This window comes from Monomorium pharaonis, chromosome 1, assembly GCF_013373865.1.
Source record: "Monomorium pharaonis isolate MP-MQ-018 chromosome 1, ASM1337386v2, whole genome shotgun sequence".
In the NCBI taxonomy this organism is placed as follows: Eukaryota; Metazoa; Arthropoda; class Insecta; order Hymenoptera; family Formicidae; genus Monomorium; species Monomorium pharaonis.
In genome coordinates, this window is record NC_050467.1 from 20,811,319 (window position 1) to 20,827,631 (window position 16,313).

The window sequence follows — 16,313 nt, forward strand, 5'->3', positions numbered from 1 at the left end:
AGTGTCATGATTCTATCTAAAATATCTGGTTTAGTACAAAGAAAATGAAGACATCGCAGAAAATTACTCTTAGCGCGAGAATGCTATTCGGGCAATCGAAGATCTTTCATAATACATAAGATGCAACCTCTAAGATAGATATTTCAAAATAACTCATCGGAAAATAACGGTTGATGAAGACATATTCTTAATTAAACAATTTCCGAATACAGACCATGAATACAGACCAGTTAGCGATGTGATAAATAATTACTAAATGTAGCTGTTTTTGAACAAATGCTACGTGGAACACGTGTGTTGAAACAGAGAATAACTATTAATAATTAATTATTAATCACAACTATTTTGTATGCCCGATTATATTGCAAACCAAAAAATAGAATCCGCGAATTTGTGGAAATGTAATGATTAATTATAAATCATTACACAGTTTTTATGTATAAAACTGGCAGCAGCCTGGAGTAATATCGTTATTCATTGAAGAAGGAAAATGAAAATTTGTAATAATGATTGATTACGGAATAATGTTATGTTAAATAATATTACGCAAACATTTATTAATTTAGAAATATTGCATTGAATTTTCAAGCCAGTATATCATACAACATGATGTACGCTAATGTTATTCGATAAGATTGGATTATAAATGTTCTGATACAGGGATGTGTTTGTATTAAATGCATTTGCATCTTTCGCTGATTGAGATTAATAATGTGATCGCTTTGGGAATTACAGTAATTTTAATAATTGCATTATTTAACAAAAAGCACAATAAATTCTCCGATTTGTTACAATGCTAATGTTTTTGTTGCGTTATTTTATGCTCTTTAAATACGGATCTCTCATACATATTCTTATAAACTGCTTTGTTTATTCCATTTTTACTTAATTGTACTGCCTTGTTGCAAGTAGGACGCGCTTTATTTATTTTAAATACGTTAATTCAACCACTTTATCGAATGAAGTGCCAGTAATCTCCGTTAATCACGCATACCGTTTTTTTCCTTCCACGAAAATCTGTGCGATTCCACGGTTAGAGCCGGTCGGATGAGTGCAACGAAACGGTGTGTGAAGTGAGCTTTTGGGGGCATAAATTATCGATTCGCATACGGTCGTGCGGTCGAGTGCACGTCGTGGCGTTGCGGTACAGCCTCGCATCGGCTCGATAAAATATGCTCCTCTTCTCTGGTCTCTCGTTTCACCTTTCTCCTATCCACATCCTCTCTCCGGCTCGATACGGTTTCATTCACGCTGATATGTAGGAACAGATCAAGACGAGTAGTCGAAAATCGAGTTACCGTCGGAAGGTCTCTACCAGGGACATCAGTTACTCTGAACGGGGGCTATGCCATCGTTGGAAAGTATAGAAGAGTAAAGTAGAAGTGGACTGTTGGAGACGGAGGGTGGTCTGATTACAATCGGTTTGATAGCCTATCCTTGCCGGTTGGAGGTTCCGGTGGGCACACACAGTGGTCCATTCTTGTAAATTAGTCCGATCCTCATCATCTTCTTCCTTTCCGACCAATTCAGTCGACACTGTCGCATTGTGCCAGGATCTTGATACTATTAGGATATCAACAGGAAATTGATGAAAGTTTATTTGGTTCCGAGATTCCCGTGCAATTGTTCTGTATCAATAATAAAGTTTCTCTTCATATCCTCTTGAAATTTAAGATCTAGAATAAAATTGAAAGTGTTCGTCTTTAATTTGACACGTATATGAAAATATTATGCTCGTTTTTCATCCCAAGTAATATATCCAATATATCAATAGATGTTGTCATAATATAAACTATTTTGTATAGCTTTGTTTTCTGAAAATAGCGTATTATGTATTTGAAAATTTTGTGTACAATATATAATGTTGTGACAAATGTTTATAAAATCAGAATTAAAATTATTTTTATATACGTGCCAATAATGTTAATAAATATTCCGATACTTGAGCGTCTTTTTCTGATTATAAGTAAGGTTTCTTTGCCATTGATAAATATTGTTAAGGCAAAATTTCATGGAACGTCTTACTTGACACAGTTCTTTTCATCCCCACGCTGCAGGTTTCTTAGTTGATTAAATTATCCATGCATTTTTCTTGTCTGCTGAATTTTTCAGCGAGCATCGCATTCATATAGCTCAAAAGGATTAAAAAGACTGAAATCTTTCCCCTGAATCAAGAAAGATCAAATATCACGTAATTTCACTAAAAAGAATCTTAAATGAAAGGTGGTTTTAAAATCAATTTGCTTTCAACAAAATTTTACAAAATCCATCGAATTTATTATTATTTGGTAATAAATAGTTGGCAAAATCCGATTTCGTAGGGAGAAGGTTTGTTGAAATATGGTTCAGGTGAATACAGAAAAGGCGCAGCATGAAAAAGATGCGAGCATTAAAGGATCTCCGATGATGACGTCATGGCTCGCCCACCGTCTAGTGGTTAAAACGTGGCCCACGGTTTTCAATAAAGTGGGACTAATGGAGCGCCATTTATTATTGCAGCTCTCTCCCATTCCTCTCCCCATCTCTCCCTTTTACATGCCTACCAGTCGACAGAGTAATGCTTTCATTTGAAATGAGCGTTACTTCCATCATAGATGTTAGCGATAACGATAATTTCAATAGTAGATATAAAACATCATTATTGTCACCATCGTCGTTATAATCGTGACGTATTATCACGTTTAAACGTTGATGCATTATGAAATAAGGTTACAAAAAATCGTGATAGAAGCAGCACCACGTGCCATGCGTGTACGTATGCACATTGCATGTTTACGACATGTATATGCAAGTTGCATACGGGAAAGTATGCTGAGCTAATAATAAGGGAAGGCCGTTTAATTTTGCATGCAGCGTGTTGCTTGATTTTCTTTACGAAATGAATTCCTTATTTAATACGCGCATAACTGGGAAAAGTCGTATATTTTGAATGTACAGAGAGCGGTCTTTCTGAAAAGTATTTATTTAACATTTGAGGACGAGCAATTTTGATGTGTTGTGTGGTATAATAATTTTAATATTCAAATAACTTATGTTAAAAAAATACAATATGAGCAACTACAATATCATATAAAACACGTCGAATTACACGTCAAACTTTATAAAATCATTATCGGATACCTTGGTATATTGAAAAATTATTATGATAAATTTGTTCCATTAAATTTAAGTCTAATTATTGTTGAATTAGTTATTCTGTTACGTTCTATAAAAATTTTTTTATGTATGCGCAAAACATATATAACTTTCTCTAAATTTAATCTATTGTTAGTTGAAATAACTAAAATATGGAAAACAATTTTGCACATGTATTAACATTCTTTCTAAATTTTAGCTATAATCTATAATTGAAAGAATAAATCTTCTAAAAAAAAAAAAAAAAAAAACTTTATTTTCATACAACATTGATTGCTATTTATATTTGCAAATTCACATTATGTGAAAAAAAATTCTAAAATGCAATCCTTCAAATAATATTTGATTTAAATTTATTCACGAAATTGTAGCGTGTCTTTTGACAATTTCACGCGGGCCAGGAAAGTGAATAGATCCCCCGACAGTTTCGGAGGTAAAAGATGGAGAGAAAATAGGAAAGAAACGAATACGAGCGCGAGACCGGGGCACAGTAGCGAGATCCATTGAAGCGGGACAATGTGGGGGTGGACACACAAAAGTCCAGGCCACGCCATAGATCAGGAATCGAGCGTGGATGGCCCGTAGATCAAGGGTTTCCTTAATTTCGCGGGACAACGGTGAAATGTTGATTTACTGTACCTCGAAACGGGCCATACGACTTGCACGCACTCCCGTGCACGAGAGAAAATATGCCCTGTAGCCGAGGATGGCGCCTCTACCGCCAATGGAAACCTCTATTAATTCTCCATGCGGTGAAAACCTAGCGAAGTGAATACAATCGAATTTCGGTTTGGATGACCGCTCCCAGAACTGGCGGTATTTTCGGGTGCACGTGCTGCTCGTAAGATTTGAATTCGGTTTAGTACTGGAAAATGTGAGTCAGCTGATACGAGCCGACTGATGCAAATGCCGTTCGTACATTATATTCTGCTCGGTTACGTTTAATTGTTTTGACCGGTGAATATAAATAAAGGTACCATCTTGCGTTTCCCAGGCACACATCAATTTCAAATTACGTTTCCGAAGCCTGACAGTGTTTAACGTAGGCTTGCGCACTCGAGGTGAATAACGTTCTCGGTCGCTAATAGCCGCGAAATACTAGATGTGTAATATGGCTTAATAACATTTCAGGGTAGGCTGGTGAGATATAGTATCGGTGTGTAACTCTACTAGTCTATTTACAGGTCGCGTAGAGGATCGTATCGCTCTCTATCAGAGTATTATATAACAGGCGTTGATATCACAGAGATGTTCTCAGACGAGAATTTCAATTCCCGATGCTATCATATCGTATTATTGACATTTCGTTATAGAATTTGTGACATGTTTGACGACAAAAATGCGGAATTGCTAATACACGTCAACAAATTAATAGAGCGTGTTTCACAAATATATGTAAAACACGTTTCAACATTAAAGTCGTAACATTTAAAGTATATTGAATTACAATAGATCTGTATTTCAATAGATGTCTGAGTTACCGAGAGAATATACATACGACATTATACATAACATAATGCACAATATCTACATTTTCACACTGACATTTACATGTTAGCCTATTTTCCCGATTAGATAGCCATTTCGTTGCCTTCGTTGCATTATGTAAATGCAACACGTCTGCTAAATACTGCGGAAGCATCTTCGTTTTATAATATATCTATATAAAATGTAGATTACTGCAAGCAATTCTGTACTTTAGCACATTCCACAATATGTTATACATATAATTTTTTAATCAGACTTTCTGGATCATTTTAATCTAAGCAATATAAGTTTTATTGCATCTGAATTATTATCATAAAATCGTTTTGTCGTAACATCTAATATGTAAATACCAAAAATATATTAAATATTTTTATATTAATAGAGTATATCAAATCAAAGAATTATTATAAATTATAAATTCTAGTAAAAGTGACGTTGATAGAGGTTGTTTTTGATTAGCGATTGTATGTTCAACATACATATATGTATTCACCACTGATCAAATCCTTCTTTCTATAAGCCTCTACTAGCAGGACTCGCTCTTTTCTCGTGGTCGGTAATAACCAGCTGTCTCGCACTCTATTGGGGATTTTAACCGGGTTGTCTCTCGAAGGTACTTTAGAGCTGCTGTTTTTGGTACAAGAATTTTTCTGCGCGAATGCACAATAAATAGAATGTGCGAACTAGGCATTTTTTAAATATATAGAGAAGTGAATGTTTTATTTGATTAATACCGATGGGCAGCGATATGGAGGAAATAACGGCGATTGAACAGAATTGAATAGAAGATGAATCGAATTTTTAATTAAAGATTAATTTACACGGCAACATTTCACTATCAATTTTGATCATTGACAACCAGTAATCGTTATTATATTTTTTTGAACAAAATTTTTTTCTTTTATTCAATTAACTTTTAAATTCTTTGTTTATATTATTACAAGTATGATTTAATATTAACATTTGTAAGAAATTACATTGTAATAATTATTGTAATAATTAACATAAACTTGTATAAATATTAATAGAAAGAATGTAAGAAAATACATGTTATGAATATCATTAAAATAAAAAATATACATGATATTCAAATATACGGAATAAAATCATGTAATGAATAAAATATTAAATAAAACGCGTATGCCACTATTCATGGAAATCTAGACTAGATTTAATTATTATCGCGTTAATAATCTTTGACAGTTGCACTAAAAATATTAACCAAGAGATACTGTATCATTTTGATGTATTCATAATTATATTACAAATTGAAAGCATTAATAACCGCACAATAATGACACTTTGTGATTGTACTTGTCAGTATGTTATTTTCTGTATTCTCGCAAGTTAAGCATAAAGGTTAATCATTAAAATTGAAATATTATTAAGGCATTTAATACATAGTCTTATAAGCGCAACTTTTTAAATGATAAGGAATAAATATTAATACAGATGTGACATTCTTGACATGCTATATCGTTCTTGGTACATGATTGGTAGACAAAAATATGAGCAATTTGTTCGGTGGTGTGCAACGTGTCATAGCAAAGGGAAGACTAGAATCGTTACGCACAACGAATTTTTCCCAACAGTTTTTATTTCGTCAGTCCCGTGACAGGCGAAAGAGCGTAGATTACGTATACACAAGCCGGCATCGATAGCGCGTCCAGGCTCAACTGTAAATCGTCGTGATTTAGGGGATGAACGACATATTGGCCAATGCATAGCTCAAACTGTGCTGCAGCCGGTGTGTACTGGCTGTGCAAGGTTCACCGGCGTACCTGCAGCAACGGGATGCATGATGCATTGTCCCTAGACGAGCGTAGATAGCGCCCGAATTGCCGTTGCTACGTTGCACGTCGGATTTTGCCCGTCGATACTCCCCAAGCAGACCTTCACCGATCATTTTCATTGCCACCGCGCCTATCCATCCCCCGTACAATCATGATGATGAATATTGACGAAACAATAGCGTGAAATCGTCTCGCATAAATGGAATTCGCGAGTTCCGCTTGTGTTTCATTCTCGCCTGTGTATGGAATCAGCTTAATTAAATAGTTCAAGAGGGGCAGCGGTTAAGGGAAGTGACCCGTTGGCCAACCGGAGCTCAAACTCAAGCTGTGCCCGATGCATAACGTGCGTACAACGTACCTATACACAAGTATACGGGCACGTAAATCCTTAGTTGAAAGGGCCATTTCGAGTTATGGTCACGCGTAAAGTTGGAATTGTGCCGGTCGCAAATTGGGGTCGATTATTTCTTATTTCGATGGAATCCGATGGCGTAGCGGCGAAGCGGAAAAACAGCACGATTTACGTATCACTCTACGTACGGAGAAGCGAACGTCAAGTTGGATGCCTGAGCCTCATAAATGATTAGCTTGTTGGCCTATCGCGTCACAATTAGTTCCACAGCCAAATGTAAACCGTATCCCGCATGTTTTATTCATCGTGCTGCCTATGCGCGGGTAGAAGTTTATCTGTCAACAGTCGCAAAGCCAATACGCGACCGCTGCAGTCACGAACCCTCTCTAATTCCAGAGGCATACCCAGCCTTTATGGAACCATTATCGAAGTGAGATAGAAAATTACAACGACAATGATATTAACGAGCATCGAATGATTACCGATGAATGTTACCGTGAACCAGTCTCGTTTACATTGTATCGGCTTAATTAAATGGTCTGCGCGATACAGCATCTAAAGTGCGTGTGCGTAAGGATTTCCGTACGTTTGTATGTTACACGCACATACACCTATCGTGTATCCATCAGCGTGCGTGGTGGCGCGATGCCAAATTGATGCTGTTTGCCGTTGCTCTAAGCCTCAATCTGCCCGGTTGTACCGGGACGATCCTAACACGCGCGCGCTAAGCTCGTCGCATTATGGATACGTTCTATCCGCCAGCGTATTCAGCCTGCAAGTACCGGGGGATGTGGTACTCGAAGAGGGGACAGGGGGATTGGTTTCCGAGAGATGGTTAGCAAGTAAGGGTGGCGGCGAGTTACTACCGAAGTATTGTTACACAATGGCGTCGTCCTCGGATGACAAACCGATAGGATGCTTCGACGCTGTGAGCGGAACTTTCGTGAAACGTGATTAAGCGTCGCTACATATTTACACCGTGCAAGAGAGAGAGAGAGAGAGAGAGAGAGAGAGAAAGTTGAGATATGAACAAAGTGAATGGATGGGTTAGCGCGGCACATTTTCTGATTACGCGTAGCAGAGGCGTTCCGCTTATTTATCCGCATTTCTATGTATCCCTTGTTTGCAAACTTTTCCGCGGCAATATGTAAAATAACTACGCAAAGCGGTGCCCAGAGTTTTAGATATATTACATCATAATATTATAATAATGTCGCATAATTGTATGCACAGAAACGCGTTATTCCCATATGCACTAGATTGCATTGCGGGACAATGCTTGGAAATAATTGACTAATAATATGAATTCTGCAGTTGTGCATGACTCGCGTGGTATACACAGACATAATCACATTGGTGCGCGTTCGCGTCGAGATGTAGAGAATGTGTTTGCTATGCAGCTATTAAACTCATGCATTTTATACATCACAAGAATTTACCACGTCCTAGAGCAAAGTGAAATTTTTCCTGAAATAGTAATCAAGAATACAAGACTCGTACTGTATCGCTTCGACTGTGTATACGCGATAAAAATTTGTTTCATATATGTATATACGAGACTTTTATTCTGTTTTACTAGTTATTAAAATATTAACTTTTTTAATTTTAAAACATGTCTTTAATATGATGCAAATTTTACTTCTAGGTTATATTAATTAAAAAATTGGTTAAAATTATATTTCTAAATTATTTCTAGTCACATGCCCGTCTCACATTTTAATGACAACCGAATATGTTAAGATACATTAATACATTAATACGACACTGCTGATCGTTCATCGTTTGATGAAGTCCAGGCACGCCTGCGGCCAGCGGTACGCTCGCATGAGCAAATACGTGACACGTGAAAAAAGCTCGAGCGTGTTACTGTCACCGTTCCCGAAGGTCGCTTTAAAAATCACCTGCGCAGCTAAAGCGACAAAAAGGAAAATCGTTAAACCGATGGCACGTTGATCTGAAAGGATCGCTCTTGATATTCGGGGTGTCGACTCGCTCTTGGGATCGGCCGAACGTGATGTATTTTTACTTGATGGCTGGGTTCCGCAAGCTGCTGGAGCTTTTCGGGGCGGGATGACGCGGGACGGCGAAGAGCGAACAAGAGAACGAGAAAAAGAGACCGGGTTGCGTCGATGAGAACACAGCAGTGAGAGAAAGAGAAGTGAGAATGGTAGCCGGCAGCTCCGGAGGGATACAAATTCATGTCGATGCAGCACAAAGTGGCGGGGGGGAGGGGGAGGCGTCCACTACTTCTCAACCCATTCGCATCCGTCCCACCTCCCTACGCCCATCTCATACCATCCTCCCAACAGCCCCTTCGACACTGGTTCGGGCGTTCCTATCGATCTAGACAGGCTAAAAACTCGTAGAAACCACCGACGGCAGCTTTTGCGGACGCCGCTTAGCGGGATGTCGTGCGGACGCATCGGCGTCGGTGAGATATTGGCAAGAGAGCTTTTTTGCCGATGGATGTCGAATGATGCCTTAAGCAGCGTTCAATTACTAAGAGTAGATCGAAAAGAAAGATGTGGCGACGACTGTAACGGCGAATGAGTTGGATCGTGAAATCGACGCAGTTTACATCGACGATAAATAAAATACTCGAAGATGTTAATACTTGAGATATCTCTTTTTATGTTGCATTTTCTGTGCACGACCTTCTCTGTTTATTAGTTTATTAATTCAATAATTTATTTTCTATTTTAAAAAGAAGAAGGGGGTTGATTCGAGAGGTATGTTGTCAAAATCTCTAGTGACGTCAAAGTAATATCTAGATTCGAAACAATAGATTTAATTCACCGATTGATTCGGAGTTCGCGTTACCATTGCCATTTATACAAGTTTATTATTCATAAGACTAATCATCACTGTCGGCCATTCCCTTTGCGAGGAAATTCTCGAGTGGTCGCGTTTAAACGCGACGTGTATATAGAATGAATGACGAGTGTATAATTAGAATATCCATACACACAGGAAGCTGCCGGAGTTATTAGGTATATCAACATTGAGATATAGTCTATATAAACGATCATATATGATAAAATTCAGAATTATACACCAACAACAATCAGAGCTTAAATCACTAATGTAAGATATAATAATTAAGAAAAAAAAACAGCGAAAAAATCATATTTGCATAAAGGTATATATTATTACACATGTATATATAATGCAAACACAGCCACACATCATATGTATATATACTTGCTCTTTTCATAATATAAAAAGTAAATAATTGTCTAATTGTCATTTAAACAAGTCGTGATATTTAAACATTGGCAAATGTAAAATATGATCGGATCGTTCAATTTATATGAATATATTCTATATAGCATACCTTCCGTAGCAGAATTTATGCCTTTAAGCGACTAACTGTACTATATATAGTTAACGTAAAGCAGGTAGAATCACGGATCATCAAATTCTAATGCTCGCCACAGGGCTTAATTACAAGTAACAACAACATAACTACCGCGAAGTAGTACCATTTTCATATTATTGCTCGCCGAAGGGGAGAAGATTAATACTTACATTAAGCGATTTGATAAATGACACGTTACTAAACCGTTAATAATATTCCGTAGTATGGACTTAAATTTCAAAGTTAACTGAAACGCTGCCAAGCTAAATATCACGTGATAAATGACTCGTGTAAATGCACCATTTACTATCTACAGAAAGCAATGTAACCTGGCGGATATGTAGAAGTAGGCAAAATAGGTATGTCTGCCTAGATGCAATATGGCAGCATTTCAGAAGGACTAATTGCGAACTGATTGTTTTCAAGAAGATTGATGCGACTAACCTTACTTACAGTAAATATGAGCTTTGTATGCTTTATAATTACTACAAACCGCGCGAAAACGTTAATGACTATTCCGACTGTTCCTATGTTTTTTACACTTTCGATAAATAGAGAAATATTTAAGTCATTTTATCGTGATTTGTAGAATTAAACTTGATCTTAGAATGAATAGAGATTTACTATAAGTTAAGAATTGTGGAGTATAAAAACTTAAAAATGTATTTAGTTATATAAAAAAAAGCAAAAGTCTACAAAACAAACCTACAAAAATTTATAAAAACATAAATGCTAATTTAAACATTTTTTAAGTATTATGTACTAATAACAATTTAATTTTCAATAAAAAATATGTAAACTCAATTTTTCAGCAATTTTATTTTTAATCAAAAATATAAACTCGAATTTTTTAAATTGATATTGGATGGTAGTTTCATAAGCGATATTGACCGAAGTAAATGTTTGCCTTCTACTTGAAAACTAGGAAACATTTATGTAATGAAACAAACGCAACTCTTATCAAATTTTTTAAAAAATAAAAAAAAATTATTACATATTGATATGCAATAATAAAGTTAATTAGTCTACATTTCAACATTGCTTATTATGAATGCGTTATATTATTAAAAAAAAACGAATTATATAAAAAATAATAGTTACATAAAGCCATCACTAAATTCAACAATGTACGAATCTATTACGTAATGTGAAAGCATGTTAAAATGTCCTGTAGTAGTACGCTTTTGCTTTACTGCGGCGGGAATCGAGAAAGCTGCAGAGAACAGAAAATTGTAATATGAAAAATTGATTGTCACTTTGTGATTGACGACAAGATGTCGAACATCATCGAGCTGTATGGCATGCACAAAAGATATGAAAGGCGAGAAGGAGCGAGAGAAAACGAAGAAAAAGACGCAAAAGAAGTGGTTTAGGAGGGGTGGGAGTGGCATTCTGAGAAGGGCAGACCAGTCGCGGCCAAGAGTGCACATTCAGCAGCTTTGCTCGATCGCCTTCGGAATATAAATTTGCAACATTATCGTCTTGGAGAGGGCGTTATCCCCATCGGCGTGAGTTTTCTGACACGGCTGGTGTACCCGAGGCCAGCACCGCCACTTTGACTGAATGGATTTCGAATTTCTTCCACCTCCATCGACTCCGAATCCCGATAACTCGATTACCAATTTATTCATCGCGATGGAAAATCACTGCTAGTTTATTCGTTGTGTCGAAGAAAGGACAACCTTGCGATATTTTTGAGAGTTTATCGTATTTCCATGCGAGCACATTTCTCTCAAATTGGATTTTCGGTAAAGACAAGTATTCACCGTATGCGTTTATTTATTTAAAGCTTTCTTTTATACGTGGCAAAAATTTTGTTACGCTTTGATCAGTTTCCCTCTGGAAACGTAAAGTAATACTGAAGAAAAATTTAGATAAATAGAGAGAACATTACATAATTAATATACTGAATGGATTTTTCAGATATTTAAACAAGAAAATAAACGCTAAAGAATAATGATAGATGTAATATCATCTTTCGGAGCATTGAGCTTCCGCCATCGTGATTTTACTCGCCAGAACCGTTAACAGCATGGAACGTCAATCTTCTGGATAATAAATCGCCATTATTTTCTCTCGGATGCCCACGAGTGCATCGTAATTTTTTTCAGAGAAGTGGAAGTCTGCGCCCACGGCGATAACAACGGATAGCAGCGTTTCCGCGCGAGTCTCGGGCGTCCCTTCTTCGGAGCCTCGGTAACTAGAACGATCAGAAAAGTTTGCGTAACGGTAGATGGTGGGTCATCGATAAGAGGAGGTTGAAATTGAGAACAGAGAGCAACGTCGTGAAGTTCGAGATGGCTGCGCTGTCATGTCGGGGTATTCGCGGCAAGACTGATTACTTGCATTGATCAGCAACGTGGTATGCGGAGATCGTCAAACTTACCCCAGCGTACGACATCACTTCAGTCGGCCTATCCTCGTACTCTCACCCTCATACCCCCTCCGCCATAGTACACGAGCGGCATACGCTCTTAAACCGCTTTCTCTTAGCAATTTGTCGTAAAGACACGCGATGTCTGGCAGAATCCTGATCCGGAAACCACAATTAACTAATGGACGGCCAACTCAGAAACTTATGCGAGCGGCCGTAGTAGCCGTACCGAGACTGCTTGGTAACTTCCTGGATTGAGATGTATCTTACAAACCCCGCTACTAAAGCCCTGAGCCCTAAGTTGTCATGATGTTTCAAAGAACTTGTACGATCTGTGTTGTCAAACTTGCAAACCTATGGTTGATGCTCGAAAGATTGCTCATCGAAGTCGACGTGTTATTTTAATTTGTTTGTTTATTTCTTATAAGTATGAAACAGCAAAATAGATTTAGTGGTCATCCTAATAAAAATTTTTTAAGTAAAAAAAAGTTAAAACGTATCTTAATAACGTGATATCCAAGACAGATGTAATCTCTTTGTTAATCTCATATCGTCCATTAGACAGTATAATTGTCATCGAAGTTAAAGTAAGAGCGATCCATTCCTCTCGCAATGAGAGTTTTTAGGTGATCCGTGAGCGACGTTGAGCGCAGCTTCTCGCTTCTTGCACGGCGGCAACGGCGGCGACGACGCGCGAGAAGGGGGCAGGGAGGAAGCGCGTTAAAAAGAGTTGATGAGTGATTTATAATAGGAAGAATAATGGAAAGTGGGTTGGACGCGACGAGCGCACGTCGGCGAGAGGAGCGAGAGGCGCGTCGACGGCTCGTTTATTAGTGGGGCACGTTCTCTCCCTTTACTTTACTACTACTGGCGTGGCTGGTAGGTCCACGGCCCAACAGAGTTGTAATTAATTACCAAAGTAATTATCTGATGATTTAGGAACCCACCCTACGGTGCTCCGTGCGCCGAAACTGAAACGAATTACTATTACCCATATCCGAAAACTAACCACCGGCGGCAGTAAGGCGCGAGTTTGTGAAGGGAGGGGAAGGATTGCTGATAGAACTCGGTGAAGGGGGAAGGTTTTGGGTTTGTTCGAATAAGCCACTCGAGTTTGGCAGACAAGCTGTAGCGCACCGTATATTCAATCACTTATGAATATATCAAAACGCTTCACGCATATTGCTGTAAGATGTGTCATACATAATTGTAAAAAACTTTTTTTTTTTATTATTCCGAAAAAGTTTCCGAAAAGTTTTTATTCTAGCTAATTTTAGGATAATTATTACCTTCATCAATATATTAAATGCTTAATTTTAAAATGACTAATTTTAAATGTTTTTCAAAAACAAATAAGTACGTTAAAAAAATAAATTAATTTATAAAACAATCAAATATTTTGAACAATAGTAAAGATACGTATTCAATTATAATTTGTTATTCTCAATTTATATATCTTTAATATTTGTGTAACAGCTTTATGATAAAGAAAATGAATACCTATTTGTTCTCTCGCCCCATCTATCTCTTTCTCTATAAATCACATACACACACACACAAGTCAATGTTATTAAACATAATTTTCAATGCAAATTTAGAATTATTAAACGCTTGTATTAACGTACAATTACTAATCGTTATGTTGTATCTACAACGGTATATTACGCGCATACAAATTATATTCAAGTTAACTATTTATGTATAATATTACAATGATAATATTATTATCATAGATTGTCATATAATCTATTATAGAACAATGTCGCATAACTCCAATCGTATTATTGGCATTTGTCATTGATCTCCCTAGTCATTTTCCATCGACCACCAGCAACCAACCGATTCAGTACATGCGTACACTTCATGATAGTAACGTAACATCACATATCGTCGCATGTATCTTACACAGATGCAACGAAACAAGATACGGAAACATCGAAGTTCAGTGATGGGATATCTATAATTGGGTACTATGTCGCAGTGTTGTACATCATCAAATGTCTCGCAGAGCCACGTATTGTCGATACGCACTATTATGAAGTCTTACATCGCTAAGATATACGTATTGCCATAGCTACATGTCTAAAGAAATGACAATAATATACGGAAATTCTCATACACAAATTATTCTGAATGATTTCGATAAACTACTGTAAAAGTTGTACCTTGGAAATATACATTATAATTATGTTGCTCTTTATAATAGAGGTAGAATGACGAAACTCTTTTTACTATTTATCAATTATTAATCTACCAAATAATTAATCAAATTTTATGTCACAAAAGAGAAGATAGATTTAATCAAAATATATGTGTTTTATTTTTATGTGTCATTACGTGTCATAGATCTGCGCTAATTGCGAACTTCGCTCGGTGAAAATTACTGCAACTAAAAGCTGTAATTTATTATAATACCACGCGTTACGATCATTTAAACGATCAGTTAAAACAAAATTTCCAATCAATAATCTTCCGACGAATGACTGGCCTGCACTTTAGAATTTTTTTATCTGTTTATTATCATCATAAAAGTGTGTATTAAGCGCGTGAGGGATAATAAATTGTTACTGCACCAGGGAGATATTTTTACGGGACGTGATTTACCAAATCATCTAATAATTTCTCCTTTTCTCCCCATCTCTCTCTCTCTCTCTCTCTCTCTCTCTCGGAAGCTTGTTTCGTGTGAGTTTCGTACCGTATTCCATCTGCGCAGTGGATTTCCTTTCCCGTCACAGATTTGCCGTTAATGAGTGAAATGAACATCCCGTCGTCCCCCTGACGGAGTTCGAGGTCATTAGCGGCAAGGATGGCGGAATCAGCGCAGCTTATGTCGGTTTCCATTAATCGCAAGCGAGCCACGGTCCATACTTACCTACTCGGCGAGCGCACCTGCCAGCCTAAGCTACGGGGTTCTGTGACAAACTGCACAGTGCGAAACTTTCTACGCGCCAGGTGGTGTGAGGTAAAGAGAACGAAGGAGCGTAAGTAAGAGGAAGCAGTTGGAAGGGTAATGAGGTGGTGAAAGAGGAAGAGAAAGACAGAGACGTACACACAGGCAATAGAGACGAGTTGTGCCGCTGAATGAAATTTAAAGTAAACAATGCAAGTTTCAGCGTTTACGGTATCAGAACTGTCTGTGTACGTAACCTACCTCGTTTTCCTCGCTTTACATTACATCCTTAACAAGTAGCGTTCAAATGTTGTGGTTATTGTACGCGCAACGAAAACAGCACACAAAAATAATACGTAGTTAATTAACATTCTGACGTTTCTCGTTGGATAAATCTTGTAGACACATTACAAAATTATTCAGCCGATCGCGGAAACCGATAACATGTATTACGGAGCCGACAGAGAGGTGCTCGACGTTGCAACATGTATAAGCCAGTGAGCAACTGCAAAAACGCACACACGGCAAAATAGTGGAGTGCAGAGTGTGAAAAGCGACGGAGAATGGAACCAAGCCGAAGTGGATATGAGGGATACGAAAAGACGACGAGCGCGCGAACGTTAAGGGCAGAGAGGAGAGCCACGCCACCATAAAGCCAGGAGTTTGATAACGTAAGGGGATTGCGTACGTAGGTGGTACGTTACGATGGTGGTACGTTACGATGGTGGTGGGAAAGAGAGGGCTGGAGAGCCTCGGTCGTGTAGTCTCGTATATAAAACATTCAGAAAGTTGTTTTTAGTTCGGTGCGATTCAATGCATTCTATAGTGAAAGCTTGCCCGCCTGCTTGCTTGCTTGCTTGCTTGCTTGCTTGCTTGCTTGCGCTGTACAGCTATGCCTGGCCAGTAACCCTCCTACTCGCCTT

The 16,313-nt window shown here is 37.7% G+C and overlaps 1 protein-coding gene across 7 annotated transcripts in view; it reads right to left on the minus strand.

The window, feature by feature from the left end:
• LOC105834520 (nucleolysin TIAR) overlaps nt 1–16,313 on the minus strand; it is a 532,534-nt gene that overhangs the window by 98,520 nt on the left and 417,701 nt on the right. The gene's annotated exons all lie outside the window — the stretch shown is intronic.